Source organism: Nomascus leucogenys, chromosome 18 (genome assembly GCF_006542625.1).
Source record: "Nomascus leucogenys isolate Asia chromosome 18, Asia_NLE_v1, whole genome shotgun sequence".
Classification (NCBI taxonomy): Eukaryota; Metazoa; Chordata; class Mammalia; order Primates; family Hylobatidae; genus Nomascus; species Nomascus leucogenys.
The window spans coordinates 15,472,974-15,494,543 of record NC_044398.1 but is presented as its reverse complement, the minus strand read 5'-3'; the positions used below and the strand labels follow the sequence as shown (position 1 = coordinate 15,494,543).

At 34.2% G+C, this 21,570-nt stretch overlaps 1 long non-coding RNA gene across 1 annotated transcript in view; it reads right to left on the bottom strand.

Moving 5' to 3' along the window:
- Positions 1–17,015, bottom strand: part of LOC105737809 — a 74,104-nt gene extending 57,089 nt beyond the window's left edge. The window contains exons 1-3 of the long non-coding RNA XR_001113503.1: positions 16,877–17,015; positions 15,408–15,529; positions 8,774–8,900 (exon numbers count right to left, since the gene is read on the bottom strand). This is a non-coding gene — a long non-coding RNA (uncharacterized LOC105737809). The remainder of the gene's footprint in view (positions 1–8,773; positions 8,901–15,407; positions 15,530–16,876) is intronic.
- Between the last annotated feature and the right edge of the window lie 4,555 nt (positions 17,016–21,570).

Here is a 21,570-nt window from a genome sequence, read left to right as displayed (position 1 = left end):
TTAATCTACTTTCAGCATTTCTAAAATAACAGAAGCTATTCCTAGAAAATCCATTATATTTTTCTGTTCACTGAATTTGTTGAATAATGACAAAGGATTAAATTCACTTCAACTTTAACTCCCCCTCTCTTTCTTTTGGCCAGAGACAAGAAATCAGAAATAAATATTGAAGTACCTAAAATAATTCTCTTCTGTTTCAGTATTCACAACTTCTTTTTTTAATCTTTACTTTTACTTTATTTTATTTTAGAGACAGGATCTTGCTTTGTTGCCCAGGCTGGAACACAGTGGCATGATCATAACTCACTGCAGCCTCATACTCCTGGGCTCAAGGGATCCTCCCACCTCAGCCTCCCGATTAGCTAGAATTACAGATGTGTGCCACCACATCTGGCTAATTTAAACATTTTTTTTGTTGTTGTTGTTGAGACAGGGTCTTGCTATGTTGCCAGTCTGGTTTTGAACTCCTGACCTCAAGTGACCCTCTGACTTTCACCCTACAAAGTGCTAGGATTACAGGTATGAGCCATCATGCCTGGTCCACCACAATTCTTTTAAATTTACCCTTTTACTCAATCTTCTTTAAAAAAAAAAAAAACTATTATCTTATTTACCTTGGGTTTTGTATTTATTAGGCAAATTAAAAATTACTAATTGTAGACTAAGACAAAACAAAGCAAAATAAAAGTCCACAAATCTTTAAAACAATTTGAAATGATTGAAGGACTACATACTATTTAGAGAAACAAATTCCTAGCATAAATATCTTGAGGAAATTTAGACCTAGTCCTCCTATATTTATTTTCTGTTTTAAAAAATATCATTCAAATTTCATCCACATGGGGTGATATTTCACAGATCCCTACTCATTCATTCATTCATTATTAAACATCTACAATGTGGTCAAGAGTGTATAAATTATTAAAAATGAAACATTAATATGAATCAGATGTATTAGTTGCAGCCTCATAACAAAAAGTAGACATGCATTTATTTAAATGTATTGCAAGCACAAACAATGAAAAGATCAGGGATATAAGAGATGAAATTCCAGATCTTAAGAAGTTTATTAGCTAGTGGTGAGAGAGATTTAAATATGTATAATTTTAATATAGTGTGATAAAGTATTGCAAATAGAACAGTGCCTAATTTTCATAAAGTTTTTAGGTTTTTAGGAAAGCTTCCATAATGTCAGAAATGAGTTTTTTTAAATATAAGAAGCAAATAGCTGTACATTCAAAAAAGTACAATGAAAGAAAGAAAGGATTAAATTTTGGCTGGGCACAGTGGCTCACACCTGTAATCTCAACACTTTGGGAGCCCGAGGAAAGTGGATCGCTTGAAGTCTGGAGTTCAAGACCAGCTTGGCCAACATGATGAAACCCTGCCTCCACTAAGAAACACAAGAATGAGCAGAGCACGTGGTGCATGCCTGTAGTCCCAGCAACTCAGGAGGCTGAGGCACAAGAATCGCTTGAACCCCGGACGTGGAGTTTGCAGTGAGCCGAGATCACGTCACTGCACTCTAGCCTGGGCAACAGAGCGAAACTTCCTCTCAAAACAAAACAAAGCAAAACAAAGAAAGGATTGTCATTTTAAAACGATGGAGAAAATACTTAGTTTCTGAATGAGTGACACTAGAGAAGTCAGACTGCATGGGTGTGAATCTGTATTACATCACTTACTATTCTGTGTGACATTGAGCAATTAGTCCCGTTCTGGACAGAGTAGGGAAAACAACAGTACTGATATCAAAGACTTATTTTAGAGATTAAATGAGGAGGTAGAAATAAAGTGCTTAAAACTGTGCCCAGCACTCAGCAACTACTCAATGCATACTATCTAGCATTACAAGAGCGTATATAGAATATTACTTTCTTTTTTAATCATTTTTTAAAATTTTTTATATATATTTTCATTATACTTTAAGTTCTAGGGTACATGTGCACAACGTGCATTGATAGACTAAATTAAGAAAATGTGGCACATACACACCATGGAATACTATGCAGCCATAAAAAATGATGAGCTCATGTCCTTTGTAGAGACATGGATGAAGCTGGAAACCATCATTCTCAGCAAACTATCACAAGGACAATATTACTTTCAATGGGAGAAGGGGTGGATTTACTAAAGAATTCACAGATACCTATCACCCAGATTTTTATTTCTAATATAATTCTCCAATAAAATGAACCAAGGCTCCTTGTAGAAATGGAACGTTCTAGGACTTAGCAAGAATAAATAAAACAAACATAAACAATAAAACAAATAAAATAAAACATAAACAACACCACAATGATGGGGATATGTCAAAGAGACACAGGAGCCATTGAAAGAGTTCCCAGTTGTCAAAACTGAGGCAATTTGAGCAATACAATAAAGTACTATTGGATTATAACCCAAATAATAAAATAAATATCAGGGAGTCCATACAGATATAAATAAGTGAATAAATTAATAAATGGGAGAGAAGAGACAATACTCCCTTGCAGAACAGTTTCAAATAATTTATGTAGATATTTGCCCTCAAGGAGGTGGAAAATGACTCTCACTTCTTTTAGTTTGGATTTTTAAATGGTGACTTTCTTTCACAGAACACAGTATGGCAAGAGGAAAAAAGGAATGACTCTAAAGTGGTGAAACCTGACAAGCACTACCTCAGGTCAACATCAACAGTAATGTCATGTTGAAAATATGTACTTTTTATATAATTTGATGAGAATGGCACTTTAGCTCTGCGGCCTTCTTCAAAAGATCACATAACCCCAGTCTGATCAAGAGAAAAACATTAGATAAACCTCAATAGAGAAACTTAATGAACATCAAACAAGTCAACTAAGATAAAATGTGACACTTCCACCAAATGTCTTTCCAAAAAAATATCTGTTAGCTGACTCCGATCACATCTCCATTACTCTTCCTGTAAAATGTGAATCAAGCCCAAACATGTAGCATTTATTGACCAACATAAAAAAAAATCTCTGGACTTTGGAAATGGTCTTTTAAAGATATTTCTATGCCTTGGAGCCATTTGTGACTCAGTGAGAATGAGTTATGTTTATGGGTAAAAGAATGAGTGAGAATAGTAGCACATATAAAAAACAAAAGAAATGAAGAAATGGTGGATGAAGAAAATTGAAAATGGGAACCCAACAAAAAAATAAATACTAAATCAGGGCAAGTAGATAAAAAATGTGCACAAGTACAAAAAGGGATAATCTGTTATGATATTGTATTTTTTAGCTCCAATTGTCTTAATTTTGTGTGTGTGTGTGTGTGTGTGTGGAGGGTGTAGGTTGCTGTTGCGGTTTCACATATAACAATGACAAAAGATGTGCCTCTAATGTTTTCAATCACTTGAGGACTAATTTTAAAGACTGCAGCGGGATGCTAACTGATCTGTGTTACATATTTCTTTAGTACCCATTATAAACCAGATGCTATTTGAATACTTAAAGGTGAAAGTTCCTGAATTCATGTATTTTCTTGGTCTTCTGAAGCACCAGAATTTTATAAGAACAGAAAAGTAAACATTGGTTTGCACCTCTTGAACCCTACACTTGAATACAGGAAAGTTCAGTTAATGGTATCTCAGTATGCTGCCTGTTATGTGCAAGTCATATGGCATAACTTAAGGTGTGTGTGAGTTTGAAATATACTGATACAAGAGAGCTTTTGAAAGTTTGTTGACAGTCTGCTTAAAATCATTTCCAAGAGAGAAATATTTATCAAAAAATATTCTCAGTAAGTAGAAATAAAGGGACGCTCATTCAAAGACAGGAATCTGTGTAAAATGCTCTGTCCTCTATCCCTCTCTTGTAACTCACAAAGCACCTTAGTTTAGAAAAGTCTGCAATAAAGACACTAGTTTTCCTTTTTAATTTTTACTGTAGTCTTTTCATGAACTTATTTGGCATGTTTTACAATTTATTTTTTAAATAATAATATCCAGAGGAACTATGTTCCACCATTTACACTATGGAAAACATTACTTTTATTATGCAATAGAAAAAAAAAGAAATAAGCTGAAGCCAATGTTCTAGGGCCAGCAATGCCTTTGCCAAATCGCGCAACCTTGGACAAATCCTTTAAGGCTTCTGTGTTGTTTCTTCATCATACATTACCTTAGATATAGGATTTTATTTCGGAATACCTTTTGTTCAGAGTTGCATTGTGCAATGTAACCTCATAATGGAGAAAACTCCCATTTACTCTTCACATTATCAGCCACAATGTTTTTGGATCTTATGCACCAGTACTATTTATGAATTAATTTATTTATTTTAACAGGTGGACCACCATGGACGGCCAACTTATATTTTAGGATATGGAAATCACAACAATATCCAAAACCTATTATATCATTGTCAGTTTATTAATGAAAATGTACCAACATCAAATTTTTAGAAAAGAGTAAACTTAAGAATCAGGAACATAAATTATGTTAAATAAATATATTCACTGTAATTATATTCTTATGTTGCAAACAACCCAACTTCAAAAAGACCAATGCAAGGCCAAGAGATGGAACTTTGAGAAGTATTGCTTCTCCAAATAAAGGTATCTAAATTTTCATAAAATTCCTGATTATAATATTCCATATTTGAAATATTTCTAGTATTTATTAATAGTACTTTATGTTTCTATTTACAAGTGAAATAAGGAATATAGTAATTGCAACCTTTTAGTTTAACTTAGTTCCGTTTAGCCAAGATTAAGAGGCTGTACACATTAAATCCTTCATATCTTTAGGACCTTATTAGAATTATGTGTCAGTTACAACAGCTTAAACACTTGAGATATTACAGCACTAATTGTAACCCCAGTATGGTTTTTCTTCCTTCTCTCTCTCTCTCTCACTCTTGGTTGCTGACTTTTAGTTAGGTGCATGGACCATGGCTGCCAACTTTACTCACAGCCTTGGCCTCATGACTAACTTTGGAAAAATGATATTTGAGTAAAAGTCAGGCATGTAATTTGTAGGTCACCTGTTTAAAAACGAAGCCTCTTAGCCAGGCATAGAAGTGTGCACTTGTAGTCCCAGCTACTCAGGGGGCTGAGACAGAAAAATTGCTTGCACCCAGGACTTCGGAGATGCAGTTAACTACGATTATGCCACTGCATTCCAGCCTGAGTGACAGAGCAAGACTCTATCTCAATAAATAAATAAATAAGCAAATAAATAAATAAATAAATAAAATGAAGACTTTTGCCTTAAGCTTCCTCTTTTCTTCTTCCCACTAGCAGACTGGATATAGCGGTGGCTAGCTTCAACCATTGAGACAAGGACAACTCTATGAAATGGCATAGTAAGAAAATAAAAGAAATACAGGTCTTTGAATGGCCTTATAGAGCAGAGCTGTTCTGTTTTGCACCACTCAGCTCTGTCTCATGAGAGAGAACTGTATTTATGTTTTATTTAAGCCACTATATTCTGGAGTATCCTTACTACAATATCTTAACTTTAACTAATACAGGTATTTAAATGGCAAATAATTTCAGTCATTGTAAACCAAATGAAACAAAAATGGAAGATAGAAAAAAATCACTACTATTTAAAAGTTCAATTTATTAGATTTATACTTTTTTCTGCTTAATTTGTGAATTTACTGAAAATAAATGCATTTTGTGATTAGCAACTTGATTAGGGATTTAAAAATTTATGAATTAGTTAATCCAAAATAGTATTTAAGGCCAGAATAAGCAGATACGGCAGTTAAAATATCCATTTCAGGTAGCTGTTTTATTAACAAAGGAGCATGTCAAAATTATAATTACAGAATAATATTAGTTATTCTTAATAGCAGCCAAATAATACATTTTTATACAAACTCCCTCCTACATTAAAATAGAACTTTAGATTGTGTCTTTTGTGAAACTAATTTAATGTAAATAAATTGATGTATTTAGTAACTATTATGTGCCACCAATATTCACAGTCCAAATATTGTTACACTTGGATTTGTGATCAAATCATTGTTCACACATAAATTGGGGTTTTACTTCTAAAGATGTGTTGTGGTTGTGCAAGTCTATGAGAAATTATTTATGGACAGACATTTAATAATCTGCTTAAGCAAAGTACTAAATGTGAGATTTCTGGGTGTAACCCATCCTGTGTGGGGAAAACATTAATGATAGTTTGACCAACTTTAAATGAAGATTCTTTGTGGGCAATATTACACCAGTTTGTTTTTTTCCCAACTGAGAAATGCAGCAATTAAGAAGTATACATGGGAAAACATAAACATCAAAATATGACATTATTTCTGGTTGAACTTAACAAGAGAATGTGACTTCTAATACCCTACCCAGGATAGCTTCCTAATTTATTGGGCCTATTTCGAGACAATGAAAGCAGAATATTAAACCAAACATTATACTCTTCTAAGCATGGGACTCTGTACAAGTGCACAGGTCATATATCCATGAAGCTAGGCCTGAATTTCTCTATATTCACATATAAATATTGGAATTCATTTTTCAGAAGAATATCTTTCTATTGCAGCCACAAAGGGAATTCTGACTTTCTTCCCACTTGTCAATCACAGTGTGCCCTCAAGGCCAAGAGGGTCTGAAGGGACCAAGCCTTGGGCTAGATGTGGAGAGAAGGCAGATGTTCTCTCTATGCTTCCACAAAGCAAATGGTTCTACTTTATGGGCTAAACAGTGTGTGCTAAAGGGAGAGAAGTACTTCTCCTCTCAATTTACAAATTGTTGTCCACTTGACATATTGGGTTTGGTAGTAAATTTGTTTCTTTCCTGGCCAGGGGAAATTCCTGGTCAGCCCCAGGAGTGCTAAAGTTAGAGGGTTGGGGCTGGAGTTAGGGCATGGTATTAGTTCTGTTCTCCTATCTCCAAATTCTCAGTCAACTGGGTAATTTAGAAAAAAAAAAAAATAGGAATCCAAATATCAGTTTCTGTGTATATTACTAGTAGAAGTCTATTGAAGAACTTGGTTTGAACTGAAGGTCAAAGTTAGGTCTGATACTATCCACCCCCGACTCCACCCCTGCCCCACCAAATTCACCTCTGGACTTATTATGTGGGAAAATTTGGGTCTCCATAGCAGACACTTTCCAAACTAGCCATATAAAAGATCTTGTCTTGTCTCATCCTATGTTCTAAAACAAGAGATTTCTGATATTAACAAAGAAAACTGTGGACACAGTTATAGCTGACTTAAATAATATTCCTGTTATTGGGACAAGCCTATCAAAATGAATGGAAGAATGAAATCATCTTTCCATTAAAAAGACTAAAGTTCCAATTTTATAGGATAGTAGGAATCTGAGGAGAAAAAAAAAGAAACAACTACTAAATTCTTTCTATGTCACATAGCTCCATCACCTTGGCAGGCATCTGAGTACTATGGAGAAGGAAGCCTTTGCTTTCCTTTCTTTTCCTTTCCTTCAACTCTGCCATGGTAGCACAAAAATAGCAGCTATAGGTAATATGTAAACAAATGTTATTTTAAAAAATTGGCTGCAGGCCACAGTTTGCTGATCCCTGTTCTAGAACTATTAAAAGACTCAATTTAGTGAATGTTTTCCTAGGATTTAGAATACATTCAGTTGTGAATTTTCTTCATATTTAGTGAGCTTAATTTTGTAAATCATGAAATTAAAATTATCAAATAAGAAAATTGTCATACATTTTGAAGAGTTGTATTTGATACAAAGTATTTTTTAAGAATTAAAAAAATGGGGGAGAGTGAAGAAAATAACCAAAATTTAAATTTTAATTATGCCAGGCATTTTGGCTTAGAAACCATTTAGAAAATGACTTCCATCAGGAAAAGAGTTGGTTTAATGAATTAGAGCATTAACACTGAGAGCCTTAGGTTCATGACTTAACTGTTATTACTCTTGCCATTTGCAAAGCTTGCTTACGGCTTCATTTTTGAGACAAACAAAAAAAGGATTTAACTCTATTGGTTCCACAGACGTTAATGGAATCCATTCATCTACCTTGCCATGCTCTGCCTAGAAATTTACACTTTAAGGCTTATATTTACAACTTTAAGTATAGGCTGTGAGCTTGCCTTAGGGTTAAAAAAAAAAAAAAAGAACAGACAAAAACTGAATTTACTAACTCTGATTATTTAAAAATAATTTCTGTGAAAATGTGATATATTAGTTTCTTATTCATAAGATACACTTCCTGGACATATTCAGACTCTAACCTTCAAGACCAAATGAGACAAAGAATAAGTCAAATTTTCCTTCAGTGCTAATCTCCATTCCTCCCTTCTATGAGAAACACTAGTTCTTTCATTTTAAAAAAAGTTGAACTGTACAAAAGTCAATGTGCTCCTCAGATGTTAGCTAAATAATTTTTTTAATGTTTCAATGAAAACAAATGCATGTCAGAAACATCTTGAAGAATCCGTATTATAAATATAGAACTGAATTTTCTCATTAAATTTCTCTATCAAACTGGCAATGTTAGATAAATTCCAAATTAAGTACATGTTATAAGTAGAGACTTTTTAAAGGGGTAAAAACAATGTTTACTTCTGAAAGGATACATGGAATAGTCAAAAGGAAAGAAAATAGTTTTAAAGAAATAGCCTTCAGTGCAATCAAGGTAAATTTACCATTTACTGTTGAAACTGTGCCTCTTTCAGGATATCAAGCTGGGAAAAGTTAGCCAGTGATATTTGTAAATATCACTGTAAAATAGCCTGTAAATATCACTGTAAAATAGCCAGTAAATATTTGTATTATTAGTCAAATATTCACAGTCCCTTCATTTGAGAGGATCCTACCTGCCCGTTGGCATGTCACTTGTAGTGCCTCTTGAGAAAGGAACATATAGCTCTTCACCCCGTTGATGTTAGGCTTGGTCACATGACTTGCTTTGGACAATAATCCATGAGCACATGTGTCAACACACTGTAGAAATTAGAAAAGTTCCTCTTCAAATCTTGTCTTGGTTTAAAAATAAAATAATAGACACTAGAAATAATAGCTTCTTACCCTAAAGCCTCCTATCAACTATTAGTTCTTACACTTTAGCCCAGTTATTTGCTTTGGCTTACCTAGGCATGTCTGGACAGGCCCAGGCAAGTCTTAGCTCATAGCTTATGCCCCTTCCATATTTGGAAATGCTATTGCTTCCTTAAACCTTTCATAAGCAACTTTCTCTCCTTCTTTGTTCTCCCTTGCACTTACCTATTTAGAAAAATTTTAGGTTAAAATCGGGTATCAGTTTAAGACTATAAGGTCCAGGTCCAGCCAATGGATGCAGGACACAGTGGTAAGGGCAACCCAAATGCATAAGGGATAAATATGTCTGCTTTTCCTTTGTTCAAGTGTGCTCTTGCCACTGTTCCAACTGCGAGGAGCACCCTTTTTGCAGAATATATATATATATATATATTCAACTTTAAAAGAAGGTGAAGGAATTATCAGAATGTTGGGAGTATGCTTAATACTTGTTTAAATCAAATTAAAAAACTCAAGATATTTTTTTTAACATAAGCTAGGCACAGAAAGCCAAATATTATATGATCTCTTTCATGGAAGAGGTTTATGTGGAATCTAAAAACATAAAACTCATAGAAACAGAGAGTAAAATGGTTGTTGTCGAAGGCTGGGGGCTGGAAGAACTGGGGAGATGTTGCTTAGAGGACACATTTCAGTTAGACAGGAGGAACAAGTTCAAGTGATGTACTGTACTTCATGGTGACTGCAGTTAATAACAATACATTGTATTCTTGGAAATTGCTGAAAGTGTAGATGTCAAGTGTTCATACCACAAAAATATATGATATAATATATATTAAATAGCTTGATTTAGCCATTTCACAACATATACATCTATTAAGGTATATGTTGTACCCCATAAATATATATACATTGTATTTGTCAATTAAAAATAAAGATATGTATATAGAGAAAATACAAATAGCTAGATAGCTATTAAAATAAACCTTTTAATAATAACAATTTCAAATTCATAGTTAAATATGTAAAACACAGACTTCAGGGGGCAGGCAATCTGTACTTGATAACTGAGTGTTATCATTGTGGAGCCAGTTTTATTTGACTTCAGCATTTAATTTACTTGAGATCTGAAAGTTCTGGAGACGTTATACAGATAATATAACCAAAATGAGGTCTAGTATTTTAAAAAAGTCTTCAAGAAATGTTTCTGTTGTTGCATTCTACAAATATTTTTTATTTATATTACATTACCTTAGAGACTGCCATCAGAAAGAACTTTTCTCTAAGAATGATGGAATGTGAAAAGCCCCCAAAAGGCAGTTAAAATAATCAATTGAAACCTTACGTATCTCCAAAGTAAATAAATATTTATACTTAGTAAACTTAAATATAATCTTATTTTAGAAAACACTTATATTTAAATGTGTATATAACATGTACAATATAATAAGGTATAGATATGCCATGGCAATTCTTCTATCTATAGTAGATTATTATTAAACAATTTCACAGCATAGGGTATGTCATGTTTCTATACTAAAAATAATATAGCAGTACTCTTTTTACATATGTCTTTGCTCAAAAATTCAATTTATTTAGAATAAATAGCTTAAAGGTTAATTTTTCAAGAATTCTTTATTGTTTAAAATTTTGGTTAAATATCTAGATGTGTATATTTCTATACCACGGGATAACTGATAATATATATACAAGAAAGTTTTGCCCTAATAAATGACCTAGTAATACTATATATGGTACAACTTTGGAGGGGAAAATTTAAGATTTTTCTTTTCCTATTATGGATTTAGACACATCTTAATTAAATCAACACAACATTATAATATTTGATTTCAGAATACTTATTATTTTTGATTACTTAATTATTAAGAATTCCGTTTAGATGTCTTTTTTTACATTTCGTAAAAAAAGATGAAAAAAATTTTATTTTATATTTTGCTGCTATTGTTTTTAACAAATCATAATACTTAAAATGTTTGTGTCCATTTTATAATGTGGTTTTGATTGCACTTCTTATAGAATTCAAATAAATATATTTGGTTTTTATTAAATTTGAGGATCACTTTCTCTTAATGCAGAACTTAGTAATTCAGAAGTGTAATCCTTTTTTTTCTATATTTTGCTTTCTTTTGCTTTTTTTCTTTCCCTGTCTTTTATTTGATGAAATATGTCTCCCTCCCCCGTTTTTTAGAGTTTTTGTAATTTTGGTTTGTTTCACTACTCTTTGTTAAGCTATGCATTCTCTTTCTAATTATTCTACTTGTTAAATTTTTATTAAAAACAAAAATAGCAATGATATATTTTACATATTTATCTAATTATAAGCTCAAAGCATGAAATAGTATGTATTGACTTCCATATACATATGTTTGTGTACGTGTATATTATGAATAAATTAGTTCATCTCAAATATGAAACTTTAACATCTTTACCAATTTTTTTGGAATAGTCTAGGATTTTAGACACTTCTTAATTTTGTCTTACCTTTTATGTTACATATTCTTCATTAATAGTTATTAATATGTTGTATTTTATAGCTGTTCTTGCAAAAAGTAGTTTTATTTTATGTTTCAATAGTCTCAGTGTCAACTGTGACACCTTCTGTGTTTGGCTTTCTTGTTTTGGAATTCTTTATCTTGATGTGCACCTCATTGCACATTGTTATGTTTCTCAAAAGATTATTTAAATGTTATGTGTTTTTATGATCACTTGTTTTTTGCTTCAGGCATGCATTATTGCTTTAAACATTAAAGAATACTTGTTTTGATGTGCTTTTTATCTTTATATGTGAAAAATCTTTGCTGGCTAATGTGTCTTTTGTCACAATCGTTTCTTCCTTAATCCTCTTAATGAATTAAGAGATTATTTCATTTTCTTCTGGCATTTTATGTGGTACAATATATCTGAATCTGTCCTCATTTTTCTTACATAGGTTTTTCATTTTCTTTTTCTGCTTGAAATTACCAACATATATGTAAATGTTGACCTACTTAGTATTACAGTGACTTTGGTATTTCTTTATCTTTTTATATAGTTCTCTTTACATGTTCAAATTAACTTGTTCCTAAGGCTGAAAGAAATAAGAATGAATGTTGCTCCTTTTTTTCCTTTTCTGATTCCTACATCAAGAACACCAATCATACCTTTGTCGGCTTTCTGATATCTTCTCTCTATGATCATTCATTAATATAACTATTTTTATCTATTTATTGTTTCCTTCTGTACTTTTGCGAATGTTAACAAGCTTGCTCCCCTTTGTTGAAACTGGGTACTATAATTTTTTTCATTTTATGAAATTATAGAATTTCAGTACATTTAAGATAATACTGGTGTTGCACTAATTGTTAATTTACAGTGGCATTTTATTTCTGACATCATTTTTATTTTTCAACATCATTTTTATTTTTTCTATCAACCATCTTCCTCTTCATCAGCTTTTGTATTATATGTCTTTTTCTATATTGTAAAACTTTAATTCTTGATTTTTTTAATATAAAATATCCTCTGAAATTCATTTAATTTCTTGCCATTATTATATCTTTAGATTTGTTATTTTTTACCTATTGTCATATATATGCTTTCCTGTTTCTGTGCCACATAAATCACAAATAAATTTAATGATTATATGTATATATATTAAAAAGTTTTGAAAAATATTTAAACATTTTTTGAAGGCCATATAATTTTATTAACAATAACACATACAAAGATAGTATATTGCTGTGTTAAAAATTAACACTAAATATAAATATATTACTAAGAACTACAGCTTAAACATAAAACAACTTAGAAAAAAATTTAGAGAATTGGAATTTGGTAGATTCAGATTCATACCATGGCTCTACAACCAACTAGCTGTGTGTGATAAAGTTAATCTCTCTGTGACTTCCTCACTTTCATTATCTTTAAAATAAATTTAGTGAATTTATAAATAAATTATTTAAAATAAATAGTAAAATAAACATAGTAATTTTTATATTATACTTATAAAGATTTATATTAACATAAACAAATTTAGAGAAATACCTGGCTCCTAGTAAATTCTAAATCAATAGTAGATATAACAATTATTTTGTTAAAAAGTATTGAAAATGAATTAATCCTGAAGTCTCAAGTACCACATATTTATTTTTTTATCCTATAGTTTCACTTTTTATTATTTTCTCTTCTTAATTTTATTAGATTCTTTCCAAATTTTTTGTATTTCTTAATATTATGACTTCTGTTAAACTTTGCATGTAAAAGGAACTCATTATATATATATTCTTATTTCCATGCAGTTAAAAATATGCCCCTATAAAACCATTGGTTTATAAGATAGATGAATACAAAATGGGGGGGAAACTACTGGTTTAAAAAATCATCTAAATTTTCCAAGCTTAGCAACATATCAACCAAGAGCAGATGGGGAGAGAATTTTGTATCCCTCCCTTTACTGACTAAATTTGCATCTTCAGTAAAATGTAAGTTTTTTTTTGACAAAGGCTTCAACAATACCCCCTACCCTCCACCTCCCAACCCATGCCAGATGCTGTATTGTACCTGACAGCTGCTGGTGATAGTGCATGCAACCTTTCCTGGGTAATTAAAGAATACAAGCTTTAACCTTTTCCCTATACAGACTCAATAGTATCAGAATAGCTCTGACGAATGGGACCAGATTCTAACTTGTTCAAGAAAGGAAAGGAGTTCCTTGGTAAAGAAAGGAAAACAGGGCTCTAGAAGGAAGAACTAATTAGGCATCAGAGGATGAGTTTGGAGTGAAGGCTTGGATAAAACTTGATACTCATATCATGGGAAAAGTGAAGCAACGGGGCTGGTCTCAAGTGTAGCATATGGCACAGACAGAAACTTCAAACTAACTTCTCTAGGTCTGTGGATGTGTATAAGAATAATGGCTGTTGGCCAAGCACGGTGACTCATGCCTGTAATCCCAGCACTTTGGGAGGCCGAAGCAGGTGGATCACTTGAGGTCAGGAGTTCCAGACCAGCCTGGCCAACGTGGTGAAACCCCACCTCTACCAAAAATACAAAAAATTAGCCAGGCATGGTGGCAGGCACCTATAATCCCAGGTACTCAGGAGGCTAAGGCAGGAGGATCACTTGAACCTGGGAGGTGGAGGTTGCAGTGAGCAGAGTTCACGCCACTGTACTCCAGCCTGGAAAACAAGAGCAAAACTCCGTTTCAAAAAAAAAAAAGAAGAAGAATCGCTGTCTAGATAGAGTGGAAGCACTGGGAACTTGAGCACTCAATGATGTGGGGTTACTATAGGAGGAGTATGTTACCCTGGAAGAAGAGAATGCCTCCCTTTCCCACTTCCCTTTCGCTTCTCTCAGGGAAGGTGTGAAAAATGTTCTCTCCCATCTCCCAGAGATGTATTTTTTGAGAAGTTTCATCCCTTCAGCAGACTTCAGAGAATAGCTTTTTGCTTTAGCTTTACTTCTGGTAATGATAAAGATGTTTCAGTTCTCTCTCTGAGAGGTGCCTGAAATGAGAGATACTGAGCAGATAGTGGTACTGATCCTCTTTCTGGAAATAAATTGGCAATGATTTGGATGTGGCACAAGGTACAAGCTGAGGGTATCTCATAAATCAACAGCTAATCTTCAGTTTGATGGTGTAAGTGGAAAGACTCATTAATTTAAAAACAGCCTCTAATGCTGCTTGTAGTTTTTCCATTTTTAAGTCAATGCATATAAATCCCAGTGTCAATTAAGAGGCTGAACTGATCAATCAGAAAAGAAATATAGAAGTAAGAATTTTAATGAGACTATCTACCCTTTTACGGGTGACCCCGAGGGAAGAGAAGGGCAATTTCATACTAGCAAGATGAGGACTCAAGAGTTACAGCAATTGAATTTATTGAGATAAAAAATACTAATATCTAACATATATTATCAGCATTTCATCATCATCCTAAGTCTTTTGTTTTTATGTAACAATTTTTAATCCTCTTTTACCTCTCATTTTAAAGATGAGAACAAGAAGACATAAAGAGTGTCACCAAGGTCTTGGTAAGTTTGCCCAGGTCTCATATCTCCTAATCTGCAAAACTGAGATTTGTAAAAAGAAAATTTGGTTTCTGAGCTTGGGTTTTTAACCACTGTTACAGACTGAACAGTGCCCCTTCAAAATCCTATGTTGAAATCCTAACTAGCAGTACTTCAGAATTTGACTGTATTTGGAGATAGGATATTTAAAATGGTAAAATAAGATCATTAGAGTGGGTCATAATCCAATATGTCTTGTGTTCTTATAAGAAAATGCAATAAGAACATAGACATGCAGAGAGTTCATGTAATAATTGGTATTTTTTATTATTATTGCTATAATAATTATGAAACAATGAAAAGAGTGAGAAAAGAATTCCGTCGTAGAAAATGGACTCTTAACTGCACTGATGCAAACAACTATATTGCCATAAAAATACACACTGATAGTTTCTAATTTCTAGAGGAACCAGGCAGAGAGAAACAAATATGCTCCAAGTCTTGATCACAGGAGTATACCTTACTTAATTATTAAAGGCCGTAAATAGTTCAAAGTTTCTTTGACTCTGAAAAACAAAACATGGATCAGCAATATTCCAAGCAAAGGTTAAAAAGATTTGTTCAGTTTTTTTTTTTTTTTTTTTGAGATGGAGTTTCGCTCTTGTCACCCAGGCTGGAGTGCAAGGGCTCAATCTTGGCTCACTGTAACCTCCGCTTCCTGGGTTCAAGTGATTCTCCTGCCTCAGCCTCCCAAGTAGCTTGTATTACAGGCATGTGCCACCATGCCCGGCTAATTTTTTTTTTTTTTTAATTTAGTAGAAACAAGGTTTTGCCATGTTGGTCAGGCTGCTCTTGATCTCCTGACCTCAGGTGATCCACCTGCCTTGGCCTCCCAAAGTGCTGGGATTTCAAGTGTGAGCCACTGCTCCCAGCCTGGTTTCAGTTTCCTGAGTTCAGTCCATTTAGTTAACTCCTGTTTTGTTTGATATTTGGGAGCATTTCAGCTCCTTATAAGTCCTGTATATTTTTCTTTATTTTAATGTTACAATTTCCAAAGTTATCAGAAGCCTGTGTTTGAGAGCACCTATTAAAGTTCTATAGCTCATTATAAACCATCTTTGAAAAGGATTAAAACAAGACAACAATTGTCTGTGAATAGCAAAATGTCCAGGGTAGTTACAGTCAGAAACACGATTGAAAAAGAAGTTTGGTTATCTCCGTGGTTCACAGTAACTTAACAACCTTAATTATGATTGATAGCATATATTCAGCCATTAGAATTCTAGAAATCTCATACAATTTTGGAACATGTATTAGGATTATTCACCAAGATATAATCTAAAGAAGATTGAGCATAATTTTTGCAATCCCATGTACTTAATAATGTCAAATAATCCTGTTTACCTCTCTTTTCTGGACACTTCAGGGCCCCTCTGACATATTTGAAAAGCCAGGTGCCAGGGAAGATGATTTTGAAACTGAGGTTTGATTTTGGGAAGGCTGTTAAATGTTTGAAGTTTAAATAACTTGATATTATGAAACAGAATTCCAGATTACCGTAAGTTATTTATTTTGCCAAAATCATGACTCAGAAATTTTAAAGAAGCAAAAACCTGTTATAACCCTTTACAAATGTGCCAAAGAGCAGATTAGCACCTTAGGAAAATGTTGTTATGCTTTTATTTCAATTTACAGAAAAACCAAATAATACCCTTTTCTGAATTTAGTCAATATGTTCACAAAGAGAATCTCCCCTGCAAGATTAATTTCCACAGTTCTCCCGCCACTTCTTTGAACCTTCAGCTTTTTCCTAATTTACCTCAAAACAATCCTTTAACCCTAGGCAAAAGTTTACATTTCCATGCCTTCTTATAACCTTTTATTAAAAAACACATTTTACTGTTCTTACTCACCTTGCATGTAAATATATTTCTAGTAGTTTCAACTCCTAGCAATCTTGAACTTTAAGGTAAAACTTGGAGAGTTGCTTTAATTGTGTGCTAACTGCAACCAAGGTGTGCCTTCTTAGGGGCGTAGTTAGTTCCATATGTCTTCAGGCCTTTCCAGTTGTGAAGCCGGCAAGTCAAATACTTCTCAAAACCCAAAAAGCAGTTTGTAACCTCAAAACACTTAGCAAACCTTGCATCTGACCTTCATTTTGCCAATAATCTCTTTTTCTTTCTTTTTTTGAGGCATAGTCTCGCTCTATCGCCCAGGCTGGAATGCAGTGACGCTGCCTCGGCTCACTGCAACCTCCGCCTCAAGCTATTTTGCTGCTTCAGCTTCCGGAGTAGCTGGGACTACAGGCCCATGCCCAGCACGCCCGGCTAATTTTTGTATTTTTAGTAGAGATGGGGTTTCACCATGTTGGCCAGGCTGGTCTCCAGCTCCTGACCCCAGGTGATCCACTCACCTTGGCCTCCCAAAGTGTTGGGATTACAGGCGTGAGTGAGGCCCTTTAAGAGACAGGGGACATGCAGATATTGAATCAGAGAGGGCTCATCCCCTAAGGCAGGATTGCTAAACAAATTCTTGCCACCAGAGTTATAAACCATGGCCTCAGGATGTAAAACAAAATAGAGGATTTATTTCACAACCAAAAGTTTGCAGAGCACACAGTGATAGTTGGGGGGCAGGGGAAGTGGCCTAGTAAAGTGTCTTCTAGAAAAAAAAAACAAAAAAACTTTAAGGGTTTAGTTGTTGAGGAGGTAGAAAAGGGGAGTGAAAAAAGGTTTGAAAATGCCTGGGGAAGAACCTCATTCTTCTGCAAGTGATTCCAACACCAAGGTTAAAGCTTAATTACTGTCCGATAAGGTTTAACCCCCTGTCAGGGGAAAAGGAAGGCTGCGGTGGCTTGTGTCTGAGAACCATCTAGCCAGCTGTGCGGGACCCTTGGGCCATGCATCCCAGCCAGGGCACAGAGGGGAGGGGGAGCGAGGAGCCCCCACTTACCTGTCTGTCCTGAAAAAGGAAGGAAAAGGCCTTTCCCCCGACCCCCAACGGAGCAACGGAGTTTGGGGTCATGTTTCCCCCACTCTCAGTAGTCTGAGGATGAAAACGCTTAGGAACAAGTGAGAGTTTTTTTTTTGTTTGTTTGTTTGTTTTTTGAGACAGAGTCTCGCTGTCGCCCAGGCTGGAGTGCAGTGGCGCGATCTCGGCTCACTGCAGGCTCCGCCCCCCGGGGGGTTCACGCCATTTTCCTGCCTCAGCCTCCCCAGTAGCTGGGACTACAGGCGCCCGCCACCTCGCCCGGCTAATTGTTTGTATTTTTAGTAGAGACGGAGTTTCACTGTGTTAGCCAGGATGGTCTCAATCTCCTGACCTCGTGATCCGCCCGCCTCAGCCTCCCAAAGTGCTGGGATTACAGGCGTGAGCCACCGCGCCCGGCCAAGTGAGAGGTTTTGAGTCACTCACTGTTTCTTGAGCTCCCCTGTTGCGCGCCAAAAAGCAGGACTTTCCCTTAGTTCAGCAAAAGACTGGGTCCTTGTCCATCCCACGACCATGAAAATTTAGGCTCACGGATGGTTTGAAAGGTGAGTAAAGCAGGGTTTTATTGGGTGAAAAGGAAGGAAAGGGGGAAACAGGGACCCTCAGCAACGCCAGAGACCCCTGCTAGCGTGCTTCCCACCCAGCCCTTTGAATTCCAGCTTCCACACAGGAAGAGGAGGAGTCGGACTCCTCCCTGCTGCAAAGGGCACCAACTTCCGTGTTTGCACTCCAGTGCTCATTCCCAGTGCGCAGGCTGTTTGGAGATTCTCCAGGGACACCCTCCCACCTGGCTGTCTCACTTTCCGTTCTTGACATCAGACATATTGAAATTATCTGGGGACCTATGTGAAAAGTGAAGTTAATTGCAACGAGAGAACTGGAGTTTTGGAACTAATCTGATTGGAAGCTGGCCACTGCAGGTGATCACATCCAAGGCATCTGCTGTTTAATTAAGGCAATGCAATTAATCACATATGTCACTCACTGGTAGAAATAGATGACACGGTACAACATTCCACCTATAAAATAAACATAAAATAACGTTTGGAAAGACAGAGACTGAGTTAGGTCTGAGACTCTCCTTTAATGTTTTAATCTGTTGGGTTTTATTTGAATTCTAAGGGTACGTGAAACTTTATTCTTCTTACTCTCCTGAGTATGCCCTCAAAACTATGTCATTAATTTTGAGTTCTTGTTTTAGTTTTTAAATGGAAATTTTCACAAATAAACATTGCAACTTTTTTGCCTTTTTTAGACATAATATAAATTTAATAAACTACTCAGATTTAAGCTTGATGAATTTTGACAATTGTACACACCCATTTAACCACCACTCTAAAGGAGATAAAGAATTGTGCTGTCCAGTATAGTTCCCACTAGTCACATGTAGCTATTTAACCTTAACATTTAATTAATTAAAGTTAAATACAATTTAAAATTTACTTTCTTAATCACACAAGCCACATTTCAAGTTCTTAATAGCTCCTTCTCGGTGGTAATAGCCACTGACATATAGCTATTTGACATACTGGATAGCACATATTTAGAACTATGTAGAAAGTGATAGAAATGTCCTTGTAAAAATTAATAGCCAGCAACATTAGAAAGTGGCTTCTTTTACTCATAATAATTTTTGAATCTATCTATAATATTGCATGCATTCCTATTTTTTTTTCCTTTTTGCTACTATGTAGCATTCCATTTCATTGTTATGCCATAATTTGTTTAGCAGTTCTTGACTTGGGATAATAAGTTGAGTTAAAAATAAAAAAATAAGAATAAAAGTAAATTTTTAAAAATTTTGCTGTTCATGTAAGTTTGGAGTACTCTAATTTTAGCTATTAGGAATTAGGCTATCATGATACCTTGTAAAATTATTTTTGTGAACATATATTTGTTTTATTTCTCTTGAGAAAACACCTAGGGGTAGAATTGCTTAACCACGGAATAAGCGTAAATTTATAAGAAACTCTCACAGGAAAAGAAATGTACAAGAATATTATTCAGCAATAAAATACTATTTCACATCCAAAAGAATGTTGGGGGGAACTGACAATACAAAATTTTGGTGAAGACGTAAAACAGATAAGAATCTCATACGTTGCTGGTGGGAGAGTAAAATGGTATAGGTTCTTTGGACAACAATATCTTATTGTGGTTTTAATCTGCATTTTCCTATTGACTGAAGCTGTTAGACAGCTTTTCATGTGTTAATTGGGCATTCTTAGATCTTGTTTTGTGACATGTTCATTTATTTCTTTTGCACTTAATTAGTTATCTGACATTTAACAGACAATTTTAGGCGTCCTTTTATGTATTTTAAGTATGCTCATTTTGTCTGATATGTTATTGCATATTCTTTTTCAAGATTTATATCTTAACCTACGTAAATTATAAGGCTAAGTGTCTAGTTAGCTATAGGAAGGTGTGGAGCACCAGATTAGAATTTTTTTTTAAATAAACCACAATGTATCAGAGAGTATGCTATAAGTGCAATGAGTCCAAAAAATATCAGAGCCAAGATAAGCAAATAGGGGGTCCTCTATCTAAGAAATTTTAAAACTGTAGAAAAGAACACAAAGGAAAAAAACACTCCAAAGCCTGTAATTATTTTAAGATTTAATTTCTTATAACTGTCTTTTTAACATTTCTAAACCTGTATGGCAAACAATAGTATATGTCTAGACAATGGAAAAGATAAAATTAAATAATTGCTATTTTTTTATAAAATAAAATTGACCATTTACTATTTGGCATATTCAAATTATATAATAGATGCCATATTCAAGATGGCAGGCAATTTTAGCACAGAAAATAGAACAAAGACAACCAAATCTATGCCCTTATAATAATAATGATTTTTAAAAAGCCTCATATCTTTGGTTTCACTTATTTGTGTATAGATCTTCTAATTAGTAAAATTGCCAATATATTGTTATGAATCCTTTGGTTTTACCTTCTGGGTATCTAGAAAACATAGACTTCAAATGTATAAATGATATTTAAAATTCAATTCCAAATTTTTAAAATATTCAAAATATGATATTCAGAAGGTAATAGGATGTGCTTGCAAAGTCTATTCATTTTCTCTTAACATTTTGGAGGCGAAATCTTTTACTTCTTCTATACAAAAAAAACCCATAATCTTTAATTTGGGCTGAGAGTCCCAATCTTTAACTTGGCTACATGTGGTCAAATTGCATGGCTCCCCAAACAGAAATGATTGTTACCCACCCCCACACAAAAACCCCACACATCCCAACAAACACACACACAACATGACATCAGAAAAATCTTTGGATTTTATCTAATATACATATTCAACATAATATACAATTCACCTGAAGCTGTTTATAAATATCTGTTTGTCCCATATTCAAGTAAAAACACAGATGATTCAAGTATGCAGGTATAACAGTCAAATGTGTTCTCTCCAGTGTTATTTGCTGTTAAGTTTAAATGATATGCAAGGAAGAAGTCAGAGCTAACGATAAATCTTTATTTTCTACTCCTTTCTTACTCATCATGCACACAGACACATCTATAGACACAACATAAAATCTGCACAGACACATCCACACAGTTACAAGCATTTATATAGACACACACACACACACAA